Source organism: Notamacropus eugenii, chromosome 4 (genome assembly GCF_028372415.1).
Source record: "Notamacropus eugenii isolate mMacEug1 chromosome 4, mMacEug1.pri_v2, whole genome shotgun sequence".
NCBI lineage: Eukaryota > Metazoa > Chordata > Mammalia > Diprotodontia > Macropodidae > Notamacropus > Notamacropus eugenii.
In genome coordinates this window covers 196,268,876-196,287,190 of record NC_092875.1, presented here as the reverse complement: position 1 = coordinate 196,287,190, position 18,315 = coordinate 196,268,876, and the positions used below count along the sequence as shown (strand labels likewise).

General features: G+C 36.4%; 1 pseudogene; it reads left to right on the top strand.

Annotated features, from left to right (window-relative positions):
• The first annotated feature begins 374 nt into the window (after positions 1 to 374).
• On the top strand, positions 375 to 1,133 carry LOC140502392 (three-prime repair exonuclease 1-like; annotated as a pseudogene).
• Positions 1,134 to 18,315: the final 17,182 nt, after the last annotated feature.

Sequence of the window (18,315 nt, the reverse complement as noted above, 5' to 3'; positions counted from 1 at the left end):
ATTAAGGATGGGGAACTTTTGACCTAAAGGCCATATGTGACCTTCTCAGTCCATGGGTGTGAGGTCTTTTGACGGAGTCTAAGTTTTATGAAACACATTTTGGAGATTTGCTTTGTGAAGCTTGGATTCAGTCAAAGGGCTGCACTTTAGGACCTAGAGGGTCACGTGTGACCTCGAGGCTGCAGGTTCCCCACCTCTACTTTAAATTAAAAAGATTTTTCACAAACAAAACCAACACAACCAATATAGAATAAAAGCAAAAGGCTGAGGGTGTGCTTTTCCCCCCCCCAAGCCAAGGCTGAAGAATTAGGAGAATTCCCTGAGATCCCATCCTGCCTTTAGCATCCAGCTTTCTCCTCAGATCCAGCCAGTCCATGGGTTTGGAAGTTGCCTCCTCTAGGCCCATGGAGATTCTTGTTTTCATAGACCTAGAAGCCACAGGACTGTCATTCTCTCAACCAAAGGTCACGGAGCCATGTCTGGTGGCCATCCACAGACATGCCTTGGAGGGACCCAAACCTTTACCTCCAACAGAGGGCTGTTCCCAGGTGTTGCTGCTACCCTGGGTAACTGACAAGCTCTGCATGTTTGTGGACCAAGAAACATCAAAACTACATGGTACTGGCTAGGAAATCTCACTGTCTTGAACACAGCCATACTGACTGCCCACAGAAGGCAAGATTTTAACTCTAGTCTTGTTGAACTACTCTAGGCCTTTCTTTAGCAGCAGTCACCACCTCTCTATCTTCTGGACCACAATGGAGACCACTTTGACTTCCCACTATTGCAGGCTGAGCTGGGTTAGGCTAGGCACAGATGTCCTAAGTGATATCTTCTGTGTGGACAGAATCTCAGCACTGAGACCTCTGTAGCACTCTGGCCCACTCTGTGAATCTAGCCAAAGGAAGAGCTACAGTTTGGGTAATGTCTACACCAGCCTATATGGTAAGGTGTCACCAGATACCCACAAAGTAGAAGCTGCCTATGATACAAGAACAAAGATAGAATTCCAGAAGCTCCAGACAGCCAACAAATTGGCCACATCAGGGATACCAGCCCTGCTAGCAGGAAAAGGAGAGGTAGATCAGAGGTTTCCTTCTACCACAGGAGTAGCCCTAGTTCCTAATATTTGACCATGTCCTATCTCATAGCAATGTTGGGTCCTCTGGTAATCTTTACTATGGCAGTAGCTCTGTACTTGATACCCTGGTCATCCTAACCACATCATTTATATTGTCCTGGTGCAACAGCAAACACTCTGACACATCCAGGATGACCCACTGGCACAGATTCTTAGATCTGCTTTTCTAAGGAAAGCAACTTTAAAGGGGGGGGGGGGGGGTCAACAATCTACTTTAATTACATTCACCAACAGAGAAAATAGAAGCAGAGAAATAAAGACCAACAGACAGGGCTTCTGTCTGACCATAAGCAATACATACATCACAGATCAACAGATGGATCCAGCTGTCTGACCATTACATACATACATAGTTACCAGAGAGAGAAGCACCAACATCTTGGTTTTCAAAACTGGGGGACTCCTTAAAGGCTATACAGAGTCTCATCTGGCTCATAAACCCTCTTCCAAAAAGTAAGCACTCAAGCAAAACCTCACCTCAAAGTATATATACGCTTTCATAGCCAGGGGGCATCATGACCCTTGTGACACAGTGCCTCATTAACAATAAACAAATGGTGTGGGCCTTCCTACAAAACAAGGCTCCTCTACTCAAGCTTCCCTTAATGGATTCCACCTGAGGCCTATTAATGGGTGGGGAAGATCTTTAACTCCCATTATTAAACCTGTGTACCCTTTGATATCATTTGGACTTTGGAAGGGAGTTCAGCTGGTATTGTCGGGTTCTCCTAAACATGTTATAAAAACAAACTTGTAATTGAAAATTAGAATACTTGGTCTAGATCATACAAACCTAAGGGGCCTGATACAGAATAAGAAAAAAGCTGGGAAAAGATTTTTATATCTAGTATTTCTGATAAAGGCCTCATTTCTCAAATATATAGAGAACTGAATCAAATTTATATAAATATAAGCCATTCCCCAATTGATAAATACTCAAAGGAAAAGAACAGGGAGTTTTCAGATGAAGAAATTAAGGCTGTCCATAGTCATATGAAAAAATACTCCAAATCATTATTGATAAGAGAAATGTAAACTAAAAGGGCTGTGAGGTACCACTTCGCACCTATAAAATTGACTAATACAACAGAAAAAAATTGATGAATTTTGGAGAAGATGTGGGAAATTGGGGACCTAATGCATTGTTGATGAAGTTGTGACCTGATCCAAACAGTCTGGAAAGCAAATTGGAACTATACCCGGACAATGAAACTGTACAAACCCTTTGTTCTAGCAATACCACTACTAGGTCTATATCTAAAAGAGATCATATAAAAGGGAAAAGGACCTACATGCACAAAAATGTTTATAGCAGCTCTTTTTTTGTGGTGGCAAAGAATTGGAAATTGAGAGAATGCTTATCAATAGGGGAATGACTAAACAAATTGTGCTATAGGAAAGCAATGGAATATTATTGTGCCATAAGAGATGGTGAGCAAGTAGGTTTCAGAAAAACATGAAAAGGCTTACATGAACTGATGCTGAGTGAAGTGAGCAGAACCTGGAGAACATTATACACCGTAACAGCAACATTGTGTGATGATCAACTATGATAGACTTAGTTCTTCTCCATGATACAATGATCCAAGACAATTCCAAAATATTCAGTATGGAAAATGCTATCCACATCCAGAGAAAGAACTGTGGAATCTGCAGACTAAAGCATGCTATCTTTACTTTTTTGTTTATTGTCTTTGTTTTTCATGTTTTTCCCCCTTTTTCTGTTTCTTCTTTTAAAACATGACTATTGTGGAAATATGTTTAATGTAATTGCACATGTATAACCTATATCAGATTTTTTGCTGTCTTGGGAAAGGGGAAGTACAGGGAGGAAGTGAGAGAAATTTGAAACTGAAAATCTTATAAAAATGAATGTTGAAAACTATCTTTGCATGTAATTAGAAATCAGTAAAGTACTACTGACAAACAAAACAAAACAAAAACAAGCAAAACAAAAGAACTTAGCGTCATGTACTGGATAGAGAACTTACTGTGGAGTCATAAAACCTAAATTTAAGTGCTGACTCTGTTAATAAAGAGAGTAGGACTACGGGGAACAACTTAATGATATCAGTAATGTAAGAACAAGAGGGTGGGAAAGACATTATTATTATGATTAACACAATGACCAACAATTCCAGACAACTCATGATGAACCATTCTACCCATCTCTTGAGAGAGAGAAAATTGACTCAGAGTACACATTGGAACTTTTTTTAATTATGTAGCTAAAACAGGGCTTTACATTATGACAAGAATTTTATTTTATTTTATTTTATTTTTGATTTCTCAGTTGGGGATGAGAACAAATAGAGAGAGAAGGAAGATCTAAAAATAAAATAAATTTTATTTAAAGAAATAACTGCCTTTACTACTTACTGCCTTTGTGACTATGGATGATTCTTTTCACCTCTCTGGGTCTCATATTCCTCACTGATAAAATGAAAATGTTGGACTTGGTGACATCTATGTACAAACCTAGATTTATTAACATATAATTGATTACTTTCTGAAACAATGCTCTTATCCTATAATAATATTTTTCTCTCTTCCCCTAACACCAAACAAAATTCATTTTCTTATACAAGAATAGAATAATCTGTGATTAAATGGAAAGCAATCAATTTAACTAATCAACAACAATAAGAATAAGTATGGTTGATGTCCCGTTTATAAATCTTCTATGATAATTCTCATTTAGAGGGATAGTTGTTCATCCAAATCACTTTCAACTTGCTATCTTTTTTAGATTGCATGACTAAGAATTTCAAAGAACTTTAGGGAAAATATCTGGGGACAGGAAGGAAAAAAAAGAAGTTACTCCTTAATTCAATCTCCAAAAAACTTACATTAAGTAATACAATAGTCAGGCCAAGAAGGTGGGATGAAACACCATTCTCCAATAGGAAATAGATTTAAACAGATTTAGCAAATGCACAAAATGAAATCCTGATGGGAAAATCCAGAAAAAGTCACAGTAAGTCCTTTAGTCAGCCCTACTTGGCATAAAGAGAAAGACATGAAGATCTGCAGGCACTGCAGGTAAGTTCTGGCCAGGAGCACACTGAACCAAGAGATGCTCTGCACTCTGGCATGAAGAGAGTTTAGATCCATACCAGGACACTGCATTGGTGGCAATTGCCAAGTGAAAGTTTTGTCTCTCACTATTCAATTTGGAATCACTGATTCAAGGCATTCTAAGAAGGAATTCTAGCCAAGGGAATACTGTTGCCAGGTCAGGAGGCCTGTGATTTTTGAGAAAGGAGGAATTTCAAAAGACAGCAGCAGTGGTATGACCCAGATCCCAAGTGGAGATGTTATTTACAATGTTTAACCCAGTCTACAGCAGAATATCCAGGACAGAAGTCACAAACCAAAGGAAAATCAACATTTCTGCCACTCTGAGCCAACAGTTTTCCAGACAGTTGATTGGGGTTTAACCCTCTCAAATATTGCATAGATCCAATCTCAGGTCAGGAACTTACAGAGTTCACACCTGGAGCAGGGGTAGGGGAATATGGGGTTGGGGCAGATAAGGGAGGAATCAGACCTTTTTTGTGGACCAGGCTACATGTTGAGCACTAAAAGCTTGAAAGTCCTGAGACTATCTCTGAGATTCTAAAATAACATAACACACATTTTGCTCCATGAAAGCAGCAAAAGAATAGTCCCAAGCTCCCCTTGAAAAGTAGGGCAGAGCCCAGACTTAATATAAAACTCTAAGTCAGGAAGCAGGCAGAAAGGATGGACAAACAAATAAACAAAAAACTTTTAAGGACAAACTCTGCTAGAATTCCTGGAAAAAGATGAAGCAAGAGGTCAAGTAGAAAGAGAAAGAATTCACTGGTGACCTCCAGAATGAAACCCCAAATAAAAACTCCCAGGAATATTAAAGTCAAAGTCCATAGCTTCTAGGTCAAAAAAAAAAAAAGTACTGCAAGCAACCATAGAGAAAAAATTCAAAACCCTTTTAGGGCTCTGTCATGTCCCAAGACAAATTCATTTTTTTTCATTTCTGGATGTGTGTTTTGATCTTTCTTGTCACCATTGTAATTTTCTACATTCAGATTTCTTTCTGTTGTTTACTCATTTCCTCAGCCTATTACTTGCCTTCTAACTCTTTGTTAAAATAGGGCTTTGCTTCCAGCGTAGATGGCCCACTGTCCCAAGATTTAGGGGTTCATGCAACTGTTTTTATAGATGCTTCTGACCATAGAAAGTTACTATGATGACAAAGAATATCAAAATACACACTCAGGACAAGACAACAAAGTCAAAACTCCTACATCTAAACCCTCCAAGAAAATATGGATTGATCTGAGACCATGAAAGAGCTGAAAAGGAATTTTAAAAATCAAGCAAGAGAGGTAGAAGAAAAATTGAGAAGAGAAATGAGAGTGATGCAAGAAAATCATGAAAAATGAGCTAACAGTTTGGTAAGGGAAACAAAAAATACTGAAGAAAATAACACCTTATAAAACAGACTAGGTTAAATGGAAAAAGAGGTCCAAAAACTCACTAAAGAAAATAATTCCTTAAAAATTAGAATGGAGCAAATGGAAGCTAATGACTTTATAAGAAATCAAGAAATGCTATAACAAAAGAATGAAAAAATAGAACACAATGTGAAATATCTCATTGGAAAAACAACTGACCTGGAAAATAGATCCAGGAGAGAGAGAATTTTGAAATAATCAAATTACCTGAAAATCATAATCAAAAAAAGTGCCTAGACATGCTCTTTCAAGAAATTAGCAAGGAAAACTGCCCTCATATTCTGGAACCAGGGGGCAAAATAGAAATTGAAAGAATCCATCGATTGCCTCCTGAAAGAGATTCCAAGTGAAAAGTTCCTAGGAATATCATAGTTAAATTCCAGAGTTATCATGTCAAAAAGAAAATATTGTAAGCAGCTAGAAAGAAACAGTTCAAGTATGGTGGATCCAGTGTTAGGATAACAAAAGATTTAACAGCTTGTACATAAAAGGATTGGAGGGCTTAGAATAGGATGTTCCAGAGGGCAAAGGAGCTAGGGTGACAACCAAGAGGTACTCAGAAAAACTGAGCATAATCCTTTAGGTGAAAAAATGTATATTCAATGATATGGATGACTTTCAAGCATTCTTGATGAAAAGACTAGATTTGAACAGAAAATTTGACTTTCAAATATAAGACTCAAGAGAAGCATTAAAAAGGTAAACAAGAAAGGTAAATCATAGCGGACTTAATTAGGTTATACTGCTTACATAACTACGTGGGAAAATGATATGTGTAATTGATAAGACCTTTCTTATTGTTAGGGTAGTTACAAGGAACATATATAGACAGAGAGCACAGGTATGAGTTGAGTATGAAGGAGTGATATCTATTTTTTTTAATTATTTTATTTGTTTTCAGTGTTCTACAACCACTTCCATTTAATTTAGACATTTTTCCCCTCCCTCCCCTGCTCTTCCCTACATCCCACCTCCCTCCCTGAGACAGTATACAATTTTATATAGGTTCTACACATACATTCCTATTAAATACATTTTCACTTTAGTTATGTTGCATGGAAGAATTAAAAGGAATGGGAGAAGTCATAAAACAAACCAAATCATAATATAAAAGAAAATGATCTGCTACATATGTTGATGAAATTCCATAGTTCTTTCCCTGGATGTGGAAGGCATTTTGCTTTAAGAGACCACTGGGAATTTTTTAAGTCCTTGCATTGCAATGAAGTTCCAAGTCTACCAGAAAAAATCTTCACACACTGTGACTGTTACTGTGTGCAGAGTTCTCCTGTTTCTGCTCCTTTTCTTCAGCATCAGTTCATACAAGCCTTTCCAGGCCTCTCTGAAGTTTTTCTGTTCATCATTTCTTATACCAAAATAGTATTGCATTATATTCATATTCCACAATTTATTCAGCCATTCCGCAATTGATGGGCATCCTCTTGATTTCCAGTTTGGGGCCACCATAAAGAGTGCTGCTATAAATATTTTTGTACATGTTGGACCCTTACTCATTTTTATGGTCTCTTGGGGATACAGTCTTAGAAGTGATTTTGCTGGGTCAAAGAGTATGCACATTTTTGTAGCCCTTTGGGTATAGTTCTAAATTGCTCTCCAGAATAGTTGAATCAGCTCACAGCTCCACCAACAATGAATTAGTGCTCCAACTCTCCCACATCTTCTCCAAAATTTATCATTATCCTGTTTTATCATGTTAGCCACTCTGATAGGTGTGATGTGGTACCTCAGAGTTGTTTTGATTTGCATCTCTCTAATCAATAGTGATTTAGAGCATTTTTTCATATGACTACAGATAGCTTTGATTTCTTCCTCTGAAAGCTTCCTGTTCATATCTTCTGATCATTTATCAGCTGGGGAATGACTTGTATTCTTGTACATTTGACTCAGTTCTCTATATATTTTAGAAATGAGGCCTTTATTACAGACACTAGTTGCAAAATTCTTTTCCAGTTTTCTGCTTCCCTCCTAATCTTTGTTGCATTGGGTTTCTTTGTGCAAAAATTTTTCAATTTAATGTAATCAAAATTATCCATTTTACACTTCATAATATTTTCTATCTCTTGTTTAGTCAAAAATTCTTCCCTTCTCCATAAATCTGATCAATATACTATTCCTTGCTTCATTAATTTGTTTATAGTATCAATCTTTATACCTAGATCATGTACTCATTTGGACTTTATCCTCATGTACAGTGTCAGGCATTGGTCTATGCCTAGTTTCCACCACAATGTTTTCCAATTTTCCCACCAATTTTTGTCAAACAGTGAGTTCTTATTCCAGAAGCTGGGGTCCTTGGGTTTATCAAATAGTAGATTGCTACAATCATTGACTACTGTGTCTTGGGTACCTAACCTATTCCACTGGACTACCCTTCTGTTTCTTAGCCTGTACCAAGTGGTTTTGATAATTGCTGCTTTATAATACAATTTGAGATCTGGTAGAGCTAGGTCACCTTCCCTAATATTTCTTTTCATTAGTTCCATTGATATTCTGGACCTTTTGCTCTTCCAGATGAATTTTGATTTTATTTTTTCTAGCTCTACAAAATAATTATCTGATAGTTTGATTGGTATGGCACTGAATAAGTAAATTAATTTAGGTAGAATTGTCATTTTTATCATATTGACAGCCCATCCACGAGCAACAGATGTTTTTCCACTTATTTAGATCTGATTTTATTTGTGGGAAAAGTGTTTTGTAATTGTGTTCATATAGTCCCTGTGTTTATTCTGGCAGGTAGACTCCCAAATAATGTATAGTGTGTACCCTAGCTTTAAATGAAATTTCTCTTTTTATCTCTTGCTGTTGGGCTTTGTTAGTAATATACATAAATGCAGAAGATTTGCATGGGTTTATTTTGCAACCTGCAACTTTGCTAAAGTTGTTTATTATTTCAAGTAGTTTTTGACTTGATTCTCTGGGTTTCTCTAAGTATATCATCATATCATCTGCAAAGAAGGATAACTTAGTTCCTTCTTTGCATATTCTAATTCCTTCAATTTCTTTTTCTTTTCTTATTGCCACAGCTAACATTTCTAGTACCATATTCAATAATAATGGTGATAATGGACATCCTTGTTTCACCCCTGATCTTATTGGAAATGCATGTAGCTTATCCCCATTGCATATAATGCTTGATGAAAGTTTTAGGTAGATATTGCTTATTATTTTATGGAAAATTCCATGTATTCCTATGTTCTCCAGTGTTTTCAATAGGAATGGGTGTTGTGTTTTGTCAAAAGCTTTTTCTGCATCTATTGAGATAATCATTTGGTTTCTGTTAGTTTTGTTGTTGATATAATCAATAATGTTAATAGTTTTCCTAATATTGAACCAGCCCTGCATTCCTGGTATGAATCCTACCTGATCATAATGCATTATTCTCATGATAAGTTGCTGTATTCCTTTTGCTAAAATCTTATTTAAATTTTTTCATCTATATTCATTAGAGAAATTGGTCAATAATTTTCTTTCTCTGTTTTGGCTCTTCCTGGTTTAAGTATCAAAAACATATTTGTATCATAAAAAGAATTTGGGAGGACTCCTTCTTCCCCACTTTTCCCAAGTAGTCTCTATAGTATTGGAATTAGCTGTTCTTTAAATGTTTGATAGAATTCACTTGTGAATTCATCTAGCCCTGGAGATTTTTTCCTAGGGGTTCATTGACATCTTGTGCAATTTCTTTTCCTGAGATGGGGTTATTTAAGTATTCAACTTCCTCTTCAGTTAATCTGGGTAATTTATATCTTTTAAAATAATCATCCATCTCATTTAGACTGTCGAATTCATGGGCATACAGTTGGATGAAGTAATTTCTTATTATTGTTTTAATTTCCTCCTCATTGGAGGTGAGTTCACCCTTTTCCTTTTTGATATTGGTAATTTGGTTTTCTTCTTTTTTTTCTAATCAAATTGACCAAAGGTTTATCAATTTCATTGTTTTTTTCATAAAACCAACTCCGAGTATTATTTGTGGGTTCAACAGTTTTCTTAATTTAAATTTTGTTAATCTTTCCTTTGGCTTTCAATACTTCTAATTTGGTATTTACTTGAGGATTTTCAATTTGTTCTTCTTTGAGCTTTTTCAGCTACATGGCCAATTCACTGGATTTCCTCTTTCTCCATTTTATTCATGTAGACAATCAAAGATATAAAATTTCCCTTAAGAACTGCTTTTGCAGTATCCCATAAAGTTTGGTAGATGGTTTCATTATTGTCATTCTCTTGAATGAAACTGTTGATTGTTTCTCTAATTTGTTGTTTAACCCATTCATTCTTTAGGATTAGATTGTTTGGTTTCCAATTAGTTTTTGGTTTATATTTCCACAACATTTGATTACATGTAAGCTTTATTGCATTATGATCTGAGAAGTATGCATTGACTATCTCTGCCTTTCTGCACTAGATTGAGACATTTTTATGGCTTAGTACGTGGTAAATTTTTGTATATGTGCCATGTACCACTGAGAAACTGGTATATTCTTTTCTATCCCCATTCAATTTTCTCCAGAGATCTATCATATCTACTTCATCCAGAATTCTGTTCACCTCCTTAACTTCTTTCTTGTTTATGATGATGTTAGATTTATCAAGTTCAGAGAGGGGGAGTTTGTGGTCCCCCACTAGTATAGTTTTGCTGTCTATTTCTTCCTGTAGCTCCCTTAACTTCTCCTTTAAGAATGTGGATGCTATACCACTTGGAGCATATATGTTTAGTAATTAAATTTCTTTGTTGACTATGGTGTTTTTTAGCAGAATATAGTTTCCTTCCTTATCTCTTATGATTAGATCTATTTCTGCTTTTGCTTTGTCTGAGATTAGAATTTCTACCTCTTTTTTTATATCAGCTGAAGCACAAAATATTCTGCTCCAACCTTTTACCTTTACCCTGTGTGTATGCCCCCATTTCAAATGTGATTCTTTTTAACAACATATTTTTGGATTATGTTTTTTAATCCATTCTACTATCCATCTCCGTTTTATGAGAGAGTTCATCCCATTCAAATTCATAGTTATGACTACTATCTGTGTCTTTCCCTCCATCCCCTTTCCCCCTGTTTATGCTTTTAGTTCTCCCTTCTCCCTTCCCCTCTCCAAGAGTTTTAATTTTTGACCACAGCCTTCCTCAGTCTTCCTTCCCTTCTTTCAGCCCCCATCCCTGTTAATCCCCTTTTCCTTTACTATTTCTTTCTTCCCTTTTAGCCTCCTCTCCCTTTTCTTTCCCCCTTCCTCTCCTACTGCCTATAAAGCTAATTGCATTTCTATATTTAACTGAATTTGTTGTATCCTCCTGGAATCCAATCAGATGAGAGTAACTCTCAAAAAAATGCTCATAGAGATGAGCTCTCCCCTCTTTTCCTCTACTGTTAAATATTTTTGTGCCTCTTCCTATGATGGAATTTCTTTTTTGCTGCCTCTACCTTTTCACATCTCCAATTACCATCCCTTCACAACCTTAAATCACATTTGTTATCATCACATTTTTTAATTCATACCCACTTCCTCTACCTATGGATATCCCTTTTACATTTCATAATAAATATACAATTCTCAAGATTAATAAGTATCATCTTCCTTTATAGGAATGTAAACAGTTTGCTCATATTGTGTAACAAGTTTTTTCCTCCTGTTTACCTTTTTGTTCCTCTCTTGAGACCTGCATTTGAAGATCAAATTTTCTGTTGACTTCTGGCCTTTCCATAAGGAAGGTCTGGAAATCCCTTGTTTCATTGAATGTCCTTGCCTGAAATATTATGCTCAGCTTTACTGGGTAACTAATCCTTGGTTATAGTCCCAGCTTCTTTGCCTTATGAAATATCATATTCCAATTCCTTCAGTCTTTTAATGTAGAAGCTGCAAGGTCCTATGTGACCCTGACAAGTTCCTCGATATTGAATTGTTTCTTTCTGACTGCCTGCAGAATTTTCTCTTTCATTTGATAGTTCTGGAATTTGGCAACAATATTTCTTGGTGTTTTTAGTTTGTGGTCCCTTTCAGGCGGCGAATAGTGGATTCTTCAGATGAGTATTTTGCTCTCTGAGCCTAGGACTTCTGGGCAATTTTCTTTGATGATTTCTTGGATGATATTGTCCAGGCTCTTTTTAATCATGGCTTTCTGGTAAACCAATAATCCTTAGATTTTCTCTCCTGGATCCATTTTCCAGGTCAGTTGTGTTTCCAATTTGATACTTTACATTTTCTTCTATCTTTTCACTCTTTAGATTCTGTTTAACTGATTCTTGATGTCTCATGGGTTCATTAACTTCTACTTGCCCAATTCTTTTTTTTTATTAAATTGTTTTCTTCAGTTGACTTTTGAACCTCCTTTTTATCTGTCCAGTTGTTCTTAAGGAGTTATTTTCACCAATTAGGTTTTGTACTTCCTTTTCCATTTTTCCAATTTTCATTTTAAAGGAGCTGTTCTCTTCAGTGAATTCTTCTATCATATTTGTAAAATCATTGGCCAGTTTTTCTTCTGTTTCTCTAATTTGGGTTTTAAAATCCTGAGCTCTTCCAAGAAGCCTCTTTGTGCTTCAGACTAGTTCATATTCCTTTCTGAAGTTTCAGATGGGAGTACAGTCTCAATGATGACCTCTTTGGCATTTGTGCTTTGGTCTTTGTCCCCAAAGAAAGATTCTATGACCTTTCACTTCTACTTTACTTCTTCCTCATGATAATAACTCTATTCCTGACTCTTAAAGTAGATTTCTGCATCTGTGACACAGAGAGCTCTGTCCTACAGTTCTTGTGTCTAAAACTTGAGTCTTTGTATGTTGTAGACTCTGGTTCTTTCAGCTAGAAATTAAAATGCTGCAGCTTACCTGGTGCTGAGCTGGCTGGTGTTTGAAAGCAGAGACTAGGTGAGGTTTTTGTGGGTTTCCCTGCAATTTTATCCTGGAGCTAGTTCATTAAGTGTGAGGGAGGGTTGGTCTGGACACAGGAGGTCTCCTCTGCTGAGCTCGAGCATAGGCAAGCTCAGCTGTCTGTGCTAGTGTCTTCCTGATTCCACTGAGCTGCTGAGGCATGTCTGGGGTCCCTGGTGGAGGCAGGTTGCTAGTTGCCTTTGGCCGCAGCAAGAGGAACCCTTCTTAGTTATCTTTCTAGCCTCACAGGCTGAGAGTCTGTTTATGCCTTCTGCTGCTCCCTCTGTTCCAGGGTTTTTCCCAGGGAGATAGTCTCTGGGCTTGTCAAAGTCAACAAGGGGAGAGAGATAGCAATTACTGATCACTCTGCCATCTTGTAGGGTGCTATCTAAAAAATAAAATTAAAAGGTGAGAGAGAGGAATGTACTCAGAGAAAGAGAATGGGAAGGATAAAATGGGATAAATTATCTCACATAAAAGAGGTAAGAAAAAGCTTTCGCTGTGGAGGGGAAGGGGGGGGCAGGTGAGACAGAGTGATGAAACCTTACTCTCATTAGAATTGTCTCAAAGAGGAAATAAATACACACTTAATTAGGTATAGAAATTCATCTGATTTACCCTACAGGAGTAAAAAGGGATGAGAGGAAGTGGTAATAAAAAGGTGGGTAGATTGGGGAAAGGGACAGTCAGAAGCAAAATATTTGAGGAGAGACAGGTTGAAAGGAGAGAGAGATTAAAATAAACAGGGCAGAATAGAATGGAAGGAAATGCAATTAGCAATAGTAAGTGTGAAGAAATATTGAAACTAGTTTCTCTGATAAAGGCCTCATTTCTCAAATATATAGAGAACTGGGTCAAATTTATAAAAAAAAAAAAAGAAAGCGAGCCATTCCTCAATTGATAAATGATCAAAAGATATGATCAGTTTTCAGATGAAGTAATTAAAGCTATCTATAGCCATATTGGGGGAAAATTCTAAGTATTCATTGGAGAAATGCAAATTGAAACAATCCTGAGTACCTCATACCTATTAGATTGACTAATAAGACATAAAAAGCAAATGACAAATGTTGCACAGAATGTAGGAAAAAATGTCTTGTTGATGGAGTTCTAAACTGATTCAGCCATTCGGGAGAGTAATTTGGAGCTATACCCAACGGACTTTAAAAACATGTATATCTTATGACTTAGAAATACCACTACTTGGTCTATATCACAAAAGAGACAAAAAAGGAAAAGGACATATATGTACAAAACTTATTTATAGCAGCTTTTTTTCTGGGAGTAAGGAATTAGAAGTTGAGGGATGCCCATCAATTGGGAATGGCTGAACAAGTGGTGATACATGATTTTGATGGAATATTATTGTATTATAAAAAAAAAATGATGAGCAGTATGCTTTCAGAAAAACCTGGAAAGATTTGCATGAGCTGATGCAAAGTGAAATGTATTGTATACAAAGTAACTGCAATATTGCAATATGATCAGCTATGATAACTTAGCTATTTTCAGCAGTACAACAATCCAAAACAACTCTGAAGGACTTATGCTGAGTAATACTATCCATCTCCAGAGAAAAAAACAAAACAAAACAAAACTTTTTAAACTATCTTTATTTTTCTTGAGTTGTTTTCTTGCCGATGTTTTCTTTCACAACATTAAAAAAAAAGAATGTTTGTTTTATTTCTTAAGCTCAGAATAAAACACTTTTGTTAAAGGAGGAAACAGTGTATACGAAAAACAGTACCAAATATGACTTTATCAGGTTAACTATCAATACCAGGCACTTCCCAATCCAGCAGGAAAGGATAGAGATACTAAAGCAGATAACATTTTTGGATGATGAGTATGTCTACAAGTTTTTGTGAGCTTCTGTATATGTAATATGGTATGAAACAGGGACCAAAGATGTGTATAGGGTGAGTCTTCTATGAAATTCCTACACTTGTGTCCTCATAGGTTTATTTCTTTAAGTTTCTCTCCAGATTCATAAACAGTCAAGAGAGTGTGAACAGAGTCATATTTACTCAACATGCAAATAAACAAACAAATAAAACTCATTACAACTACCTTTCTCCTCTTTTTTAACTTGCTTATTATCAAAACAAAACAAAAATCATAGATTAATTGAGCTTCTCTCTCAGCCAAAGCATGAACTCCAAGGTTTGGACACAAATCATAGTTGGTGGCCAGGTGCTTTGATAACAGTATCAAATAGCATTTAAAAAAGATGGGTAGTTAGGAAACGAGGCATAGCAAGGCACTCTGTGACTCGCAGCTTGGAGGATAACTGTTCTCCTCTCTCTACCCTCTCAAACCTCCTGCCCACTGGATAGAGAGAGAAACTGGAAGAAAAAGAGTTATTAAGAGGCTTCTCCAGGCAGCATTTAGAATAAATGGATTGAAAAGGGAGAAAGGGACTATGGGCAGGACTTCACTTTCTTCATCTTCTGGGACTACTCTTTCCTCAGCCAATTTGCCACATCTAGAGTCTCGTTAGTACATCTTACACTCCTGAAATTACTTGTGCTTTTGATGCCATTTGGTGCTTTTGTTGGCACAGAGAGTAGCATACTCATCTCAAGAGCTCCATGGGGCTTGCCAGGAAAAGCCTGGAGCAGGTCATAAGCATGCTTCTTCCTTCGTCTAGTCTCATGTGATTTCTTCATGGAAGGGAGTTCTTTCAAGGTCAAAAAACCTTGAAACTTGATGGAAGATTTCCAGGTCTTCCTCCACCCACATGAAGACAACATAGCCTGTGGTTCTCCAACATCCCAATCAAAACATCTCTGGGAAAAGGTTGACATTCAAATGTGCATGATGGGGTGGAGCCTTGTTTATATTAACTGATGGAGAGTTCAGTCCAGTTTCAAACGAAAAGTATAAAGGGTTCTTTAGATAAGTTATTAAAAATTTAAGTATGATTCCAAACCCTCAGGCTACTTGGTTTTTCTAGTTAACATTTTCTACTGAAATAGCAATACACGATGTCTATCAAAAGCCCAGAGCCATAAGAGCTGTAGGCTAGTTTCCAAAAATAAAATAGCTGTCTATATCAGTCAGCAGAATGCTAGTGCCATGTTGTACATGGCTTGCATTAATGGATGATAATTCATACGGTCGAAATGGGCAAAGAACTTGGCTGCAGAAGACTGGCTCTGTGCTAGAATATAAAACAAATTATGTCCTATCCGTCTATGTGACAAAATAAATGTAGGCAGCCTGTTTTTGATAACAAGCAAATGGGTAGAGAAAATTACTTACCCTTTCCAAAGGAATAATAAAGCCACAATCAGAGTCCTTCAAGATGAAGTGGCCCTATATTGTTATTTTCTTGAAGAAAGGAAATGAATGAAGAGGAAATGACTTGTACCATCCAATAGGAAGAGAATTCTCCAATTATTAAGGGTGATACAAAGAGAAATTCTACAAAAGAAATTAATTTATTGTGTCTCAGATATTTTCTCCTCTTTTAATTCTTTGTCTCATCAGTTTAAACTGTCTTGCTGAGGGGTTACTTTTAAGGAAAGAGAAAGGGTATCATTGATAATTTTTTGTTTTGCTAATGCTCCAGGTTCTCTTCACTTCAAGATGTTTCCATCAATCACTTGGCACTCTTCTGTTCCTTATTGTTAGGGCTGTTACAAGGGCACACAGTGATGAGGAGGATGGATTTATAGTGCTCTTTCTTCCCCTGCAAAATTAATGAGCTGAGGCAACATTAAAAACCTTTTGTTTTTTGAATGTTTGGGCTCTTCGGCAGGATATGGTGTTGGACCTACCTTAAAGAGAATTCATTTCTTTTGAAAAAGTGATGGTTTAAGGTTTAAGAATATCTCCCAAACTTGAGTTAATGATTTACTTTCATGTCACATGATACCATGAAAATCACTATCTGAATTTCTCGTATGATATTGGCCACAAAAAAAAAAGAACCATAGCCTATTGTAGTTTGAGGTCTTAAAAAGAGATAAAATTTTCTAAATGGAGAATATTGTCTGACCTCTAAAACAGGGAATTCACATTTACAGGGTAAGTTTACTGAAAAAGAGCTCTTCAACTGTTTGTTGACACTAATAAAGTTCATACATGTGGTGAAAAAAATTATAATCTTGAAGTCTTTTTTATCAAATTCAATCATCTGAACTGGGGTGGGGTGACCCATGGGGAGAGAGTAAATCAGGTATTTCTATCACTTGAATCACTATTTTCTTTTTACAAGAATATTATTGAATCAGGAGATAATTCCCCCTTTACATACTAGTCAGGTGCAAAACTGTTCTCCAATTTAATGCACATTTGTTCCAAAAAGAATGTTACAAACACTTTAAAAACAACTCAGAAATGGGTCCATTCAAAACCAAGGAAAATTTTGTTGCCAAATCAAGCACCAAATTTTGTATTCATTTTTCAGCAAAGATTTTCTGCAATGCTTCACTCACTCACTTACCATGCATTCATTTTCCCTATCAGTGTCGACGAAAGCTGTGTATGTCAGATAGGTATCATACTCAATTGGGTTCACTCATGCAGATGAAATATCTCTGGCATGATCTCAGGGGGGAGAGTTTGCCTTAGGTATCGAAAATGAATGAAATTGATCATGTATTTTCTGAAAATATGTCAAAACAACCTAGATGGCAGTCCGGAAAGGGGAGTAGCTGTGAGCCAGGGTTGAAGCAAGCTCTGTTATCTGTAATCACTTTTTACAGTATTGGGAAGAAGAGGGGAAGTTATGGTTAGTCTATAAAGCAGTGCTCAAGGCATTCTCCTGGCCCTGGCAAACAGTGGAATAGGTGTGGTTAGGAAGCTTCTCTCTGTGTTAATGACATCAAATACTGATGACCATTTAGAATGGACAGATTGCAGAATAAAAGTTAACGTCAATATTTCACCACTAGCCATTCCCCAAGAGATAAATGGTATATACACACAATACATATATACATACATGTATAATCTCTATGAATAGATAGATAAACATATACATAAATATTCATTAAGAAAAGGTGTTCAAACCATAATGAAGCATGTTGTACTTCCAGTAGAAGAAACAAAAATTAAAATTGCTGCAATATCAACTTATTTAATTAAAACTGGGCAAGTGAAAAGAATATGGGAACCAAAAATGGTGGAGAACTGCAGGAAGACAGGGAGACAGATACACTGTTTGTAGCACTGTGGAGCAGTTCAACGCTTCTGGTTTTCCATGTGAAATTATGCAAGAAAAGTTACAGTGACTCACGTGCTCCACTGTTAATAACATAACATATATATATTCTAAGGAAGTGAAAGGCTGTTGGTCAACAGTGAAGCAACAAAGCAACAAGCATTTTTTCTAGGACTTTCTATGTGTGAGGACATGCTCATTGCTGGAAATTCAAAGATAAGTAAAAAGGGAAAAAAAGAATTTCTTTATATACTAAAAATATTAAAAACAATGTTCTTTCTAGGAGGAAAGAACTACACACTAAAGGGGGAATGTTTGAAAAAGCAAAGAAGCTATGGCATATGAAAAGAATGGAATACCATCCTTCAATACAACAATTATTCATAGGAGAAATTCATAGAAACATGGGAGTATTTCTAAAAATTAATGCATAACCAAATAAGTGAAACCAAGGAAATAATAATCACAATGATCATAACAATTAAAATTGAAAAAAAAATTCTAGGGGGGAGGAGCCAAGATGGTGGAGTAGAAAGATACACATATGCTAGCTCCAAACACACAGCCCATAAAATACCTGTAAAGAAGAACTCCCAACAAATTCTGGAGCAGCAGAGGCCACAG